This window comes from Haliaeetus leucocephalus, unplaced genomic scaffold (assembly GCF_000737465.1).
Source record: "Haliaeetus leucocephalus isolate CR32 unplaced genomic scaffold, Haliaeetus_leucocephalus-4.0 Scaffold184, whole genome shotgun sequence".
Taxonomy (NCBI): Eukaryota; Metazoa; Chordata; class Aves; order Accipitriformes; family Accipitridae; genus Haliaeetus; species Haliaeetus leucocephalus.
Window position 1 is genome coordinate 13,785,141 of NW_010972620.1, and position 6,806 is coordinate 13,791,946.

Here is a 6,806-nt window from a genome sequence, read left to right on the forward strand (position 1 = left end):
TAACAAGATGAGAGATTGAAATGGTCCTTGTGAAACACTAAAATTCAGTGGCTATCATGTATCACATCTCCTGGGTGCTAGAAGGCTTTCCAGCTTGCTGACAGGCTCTAAATCTCGAAAATAAGCGAACGCAAAACAAAACACAAAGCAATGCTGTGGCTGTCTGAAACTCTTTAAAGTAAAAACATTTTGAGTAGAGATTAAATTGCACTTCTTAATTCTGAGTGCTGAGCAATGTCCAGTATAGACAGAAAATCCATTTGCAGTCTACCCTTTGAAAATATCACACATCATTTTTCAAAAAACTATTTACACATTGTGGGGACATGGACAAAAAAGTAAGGAAAACTCACATTGATTTTCTGAATAATTAAAATGTGCATATTCTGAAGCAAACCAGAGATACATTCCCACCTTAGCAGATAACTTTTTTTTGGAAGTGTAGCACAAATTATTAATTTCTATAGGAATCTGAATATGATTTGGCAATAGTTCTGCCACATCAGTTAGTAAGAGCGGATTTCAAAAATTTTTCATTCTGCAAAGTATTGTGTGTGCACTCTGTTGGAAACATATGATGGACTGCATTTTTTAATTTTAAATTTAAATCTTGTTTTATAAATGCAACGACAGTCAGCGAAGCCTTTGTATCCTAAAGCATACAGAGGTAGCATTTTGAAACAGTCAACACTTCATTATAGACTTGTTTTCACATTATTGTTATTATCTTGATTACTTTAATCTAGGTTAAGCACTGGTTAAAATAACATAGGTACTGATTACTACAGCAATGTAATGTATTTTGCATTTCTGTTTAAAAAGCAAAATCAAAAAGCTCTTTACTGTGGTCTGCCTCTCTGGAAAAAGGCAGCCACTGTTATGAAACACCGGAGCAGCTGGACATGTTGCTTTGTTCAATAGAGAAAGTGCCGGCTTTTGTGCTGCGCAATTCAAAAATACATTTCACTTGCAAGAGGGCAAAGATTGCATTAAAACCATCTTTCTGCCTCCTAAATTATGGTCTGTGTCAGGAGCCAACTCAGCCCCACCACTACTGCAGTCATCTTGGATACTGCTTTGCCTTACAGGGGTGTTTCATGGCTGCCAGTGAATGGTGCTCAAGATCAGAAGAGTCAAGAGCACTGTCTCAGGGCTGCCTGGGCATTAAAGCTTCTGGGTTTACCTTCTGGATTTGGACTGTACCTAAACATCACAATGGGCATTTCATCTCTGCCTGAATTGGGAAGGGTACCTGCTCAAAGCTATTTGCCTTTGAAGGAGCTGAGTGAAAAATACTAGTGTTCAGTCACTGGAACCCTCCCAGGAAGGTCCAAACCAGTGGGCCAGAGGTGATAAATGTTAAATTTTTTTATGTACATTTATCGTTAACAGAAAAGATTAAATAGAAATTTGAAGTAAGATAGCTCAGGTTACATGCACAGTTATGAAACATTGCTTTGCAAAGCAAACCCTTTCAAATCAGTTGTTTTCTTTCATGCTGTTCACATTAAAGTTGCAATTCAAATGACAGTTGATTGAACCTCCTATACTACTTCAGTCTTCCCATATTTATTTTCATAGTTTTTAAAAGATTTTTTCAATCTATTCTTTAAAAAACCCAACAGTTTATTACTTAAATATATTTTGTACTCTTTTGTTATTTACAGTAGCTATTATTTAGAGTAGTCATATGCTAATGACTATAATTATATGTGAAATGGTAGACTTCCATAAAATGACAAAACTAATAAAAATGCTCAAATAAGGGAACAGTGAAGGAGGCAGAATCTTTACTTTAGCTCTAGCTATTGCTTAAGGAAACCACAGAGACGTTCAAACAGACATGTGCCTCTGAATACCAGGAAAGCAATTTGCCAAAAACCCAATGTAGCTAAATGATTAATGTGTAGTGACAGCTAAGGCAAAGTGCAGTCCTTTTGAATTCTGGGGTCCAGCTCCAAAATTAAGTACTGAAAACAGCCTCAGGAATAGCAAACTACAGCAGATAGAGGATAAGGAAGGAATTAGAAGCATTGGTATGGCCCTGAATGGATCTGTGCATTTCCTGAATCACCAGAGGTTAAAGGGAGTAATCAAAGAAGATTTAGGCAGTCCTAGGAAGGGGAATGTTGTCTCCTCTACTTCAGTTCTAAACTGGAGAACACGATGGGAAGACAGCTACCATTGACGTAATATTTTCTATTAGTGAAAATAAGGCATTCTGTCAGACTGAAGAGTAGCTGTAAGTTAAACCCGAGCAATCTTATCATTTTAAAAGCATAAGAGTCATCACGTCCAGGTGACATACCCAAGAACTCTGAAAGCACTTACAGATGAAGTGCAGCTTCAAAAAATATGCAGCTTTTATGTGAGACCTGAAGGGTCAAAATAGTGCACCTGTATTTAAATTATAACTCTACAGTGCTGTCTCCAGGCATTCCCAATGAGGGATTCACTCAAGACTTTGGATTGAAAAGGATAGCTCAGTAGAGTCTCAACCAAATGCCTTGGTATCTGCTAGAAGCCAGTATCAGGCCCTTAACTAACACCCATGATGTCTACACTGAGGAAACTCTGAAAACACCCAAACTTTTAGGTCCAGATATTCCTGCGTGTACTGCCTAGATATATCCTGACCCAGCCGCAGTGAGAGAGTCCAGTGTGTGCTAACACCATCACTCCCTGGGCACGCTGGCATCCATGGGAAGGAAACTTGCGTAGAACAGCAGGAAGGGAGCCAGGAGATGCTCTAATGAAGTTCCCGGTCTGGATGAGAATGTTGGAGCATGCTGCAATACTTACATCACTTCTATTCTTCCTTACTTAACTTTAAAGGTATTCTAAACTCAGGAGCTGATTTACTAAACAACTCATAGTGAAATCACTGTAAGAACCATATTAACTTCAAATGATGTGAAGATCTACAGTGGACTCGGATATCACAAATTCAAATTATTTCTGTTAAGCCTAAACAGGCTAAACATGCTTTTGATACTTAGCTGTTGATTTAGTTATTCTTTCTTTAACTTGTCTAGACAGTTTCTGAAACAATGAGTTATTCAGTGACTTCCAATTCTATCATACAGCTAATCCATACCTCTGTAATAAAAAGGTCATCTATTTTCAACAGTAAATGCTGGATTCACTACACAAATAGATTGGCAGTCTCAGCGTATGATCAAGTTCACAAAACTCACATGGCATCGAAAGCATGAATATAATCCATAAAGCCAAGATGGGAAGTGTACACACACACACACATGCACATATATACAAAATTGGATAGATTCTTTAGCTATATAGAGAGGGGTAGATGGATAGGCAATCATGTTGGTTTCAGATGTAACATTATTGCTTTCAATGACATTTTCTTCCAAGACATTTAAAATCAGTCCCCAAAAGTAGCTGTAAAGGTAATCACAAGCCCCAGTTTAGTCCAGTTCACGTACTGTATCAAATGGTTTTTCAGCTGCAAGGAAGACAACTTATTCAGAGCATCATTTTCCCACTACCTCAATACATCTTTACACAGTGTGATCACATTCCATTAAATTATACCACTTCATGAAGTTGGTTATAATAATGCTCCCCCATTTGGACAAGTTCTCAAAATTAAATGAACTATTTAATTAACCACTGTTGGTATTACATTCGTTTGACAAAGCAGTAATGATTGGCACTGGATAAACGTGGCTGAAATCCACAGTCGCTGTCTTTATGAGACCATGTAACATCAGTGAGACTTGGCGTTAGTCTGCACGCAGCTCGCAGGCACAGTGCGGACCCTGTCATTAAGCGGCTGGAGGCTCATTCTCCCCAGCCGACTGCAGCACGACAGCACAGGACGTGAGGACTGTGGTGCTCTTCTAGGAGGCACCTTGAGGCTTGGGTTGAAATATCATGTCCCGTTGAGCACTGAGTTTTAACCTGCTTCAGTTGTCCAGCCAGCTAGCACATCAGAGATCTAGACAGGGGCAGGAGCTCCGAATGCAATCGTAGTAAACCATCAAAGGCTTAAAATTAAGTTTCTGAATCAGATCTCCTCTTGATCATAATATGTGCTATAAACGCATGAGCACTGAGTCTAGGATGAGGTAGTTTTACAAGGGAAAAGTAACACAAGGAGAAGGAAAGGGGAGGGAGAAGGAAACTGTTTCTGGTTTGTTCCATAGGTCTGTCTGTCCAGGCTTCCTTCTTTCTCTTCTTGGAGGGAGAGAGATTTTGAATACAGTAACTGGATTTAGAAAACGTACAATATAGAGACATTCTATATATTGCAATACGTTTTATGTATATTCTCTGGGTAAGTTTATTTTTTCACAGATGGAATGAGCTTTCAAATTTTCTGCAGTCACAAGAGACCATTTTATCCAGTCCATCAGTGTTTTTTGCATTATTTTGCTCAGACCCTTCCTATTCTATCCCGAGTAAGATTAACTCAAGAAATAGCTACAGGTCTTAAAATCAAAGTTTACAGCATTTCCAACTCACTTCACACACAGCTTTTCATACGGCATTGTGTTTTCCCCCATGTCTCTCTTTCCTCCCTCTCCGATAAGCTTACACTTCACTCCACCGTGCCCAATATAGGAATAAGAGCAGGGCAATGTTTCTATTCCTGTCTTTGCCACTGACTCACTGTATAGTGTCTCAAGCATTTGCATCTTGCACTTGGATCTGCTGGTATCTAAGAAGATGAATGTGTCTGTTGATGTTTTCTTTAGGATAAGAGCATTCATAATGTCTCCCTCTGTGTGGATTCCCTTGTGTTTAATGAGGGTTGAGTCTGCACTGAACCTTCCTATCGGTGAGGATATTAGTAGGGGTTCTGACTTCTGCCCAGGTGCCTACTTTAATTACAACTGTAGGAAATAATTTTTTGAGACAACTACCTCTCAGTCAGATTTGACTTCAGCCAACAGCCTCAAAATTTTGAGGTAGGGCACTCGCATTAAACATATGCACACAAACCAGCATGATCACATACACTTCCCTTTATAATGCATGCTAAAAAGGAGCTAGAGATATTTGTAGAGCATAATGAGATCATGGGAACTGGAGATACACAGAGACACTGAAAACAGTTGTTTTTATAAGGATAATGCTAGCTACCTTCCGCTACAGAGCCCTGTAGCAATACTATCTGCTGAATATGCAAAAGCATTGCTCTTTCCTTTTCAGTGTTATTTTGCCTTATTTCCATCTACTGTCCCATTTACAATTCTTCACAAATATATTTTCTGTTCTTCAGGGTCATTTTATTGATTGCTAAATAAAAGTAAACGTATGGAGTCAAATTAGCAAGTGCGTAGATAATTCTTACAAACTAAGATTTAGTCCTTAGTATTGGAATGACAATCAGAGACCTACTGTGGTTTGCAGATGTTGGCAAAATCCGCATACGTGGAACTACAGATGGTTCCAAATAAGACAAGGTGTGGAGCTGGCTCTCATCTTACAGTCTATGTTATTTTGACAGCTACTACTGTTTTAACAAAGTACATATTTTATCAGAGAAGATTCTAGGTAAATCGTTTGAATTATGAGTTAGTCTTACAGACAAGCACGTTAACAAGAAACGTGTTCCAATTTTCAGTGTCACAGCAGGAATAACACAGTGGGCTGCTTTATGAAGACTGTGGTCTCCAAGGCACAAAGCAGCTAGGATCTTAAAAAACATGACCAAATGTTAACAATCTGTTATGAACTGGTACAGCTAGTTTGCCTTAAATATGTTGATTTTTTTACAGGCTAAGCTGCCAGCTTTGCTGTTCAAAATTTGTTTAAAAAATTTCCAGTCTCTGTTCTAATTACCAAGAATATCATAACAGTACAATGGAAATCGGATACTTACTGGCTTGAAAATTATTTGTATTGGCACTAGTGGATGAAGTCGTCTTAATTAGGAGGCAAAAAGCAAATATAAAATACCTGATCTAAAAATAAATACCTGTTTGCCATGTTAGTCAATTACATGAGTCGGTATTTTCTGTTCACACCCCAACCTCTTTTTTCTCATGACAGGATTACCGTAAAAATTCTTCCAAAATAAAGGATTATACCCTATTTGCATTAGGATACTTCATTGAAAGTAGGCTGCAAATATATGCGGGACGTTTATATGACAACATATATGACAACATTATAACAGCGAAGGGAAGACTGCTGAAATATATCAGAAAACACCTTTGGCTGAAAAATAAAGAGGCAGGTTTTGGATGCTTGTGCCTGAGGAAACGCACGAACAACCTTCTGCCAAGAGGCAACAAATCCAAACTAGGGATGTCTTAGGTTTCTATGCTTGTGGTTTCTTTCCATAGGATTTCAATTCAAAATGAAGAGCAAAATACTGTTTTGGTGAAAAGACAGCTTCTAATACCCAGCTTTGATAGCATTCTCAGTGCAAACAGGCGCGAAGCGCTGCCCTGCTCTTCAAGCAGCCTGAAACGTGACCGTGGTCTCCAAAAGGAGGAGATACTTGGAAAGCGCCAGATCCTCGTCCCTGACGCTTAGGCAAGTAGCAGCCGAAGACTGAAAAAGGACTCTTCCCAGGGCCATGCTGGGGCGGGGGGGAAATCTGCCTCCGTGCCGTGACGAAGGTCGCTCGACCCTGGGGACTTTCCACGCCATTCCCCGCCCGCCAGCGAGCTCCGTCTGACCGGGGGCTCGCCCCTCTGCTCCCGCCCGGGGAGCTGCCGTCCCCCGCCGTGCGGCGCACCACGGCCGCGGAGAGTTGCCGCTCGCCCGTCCCGGCGCTGCGGGCAGAAAGGCGCGGGTCTCCCCCAGCGCGACGACGCAGCTCCGCC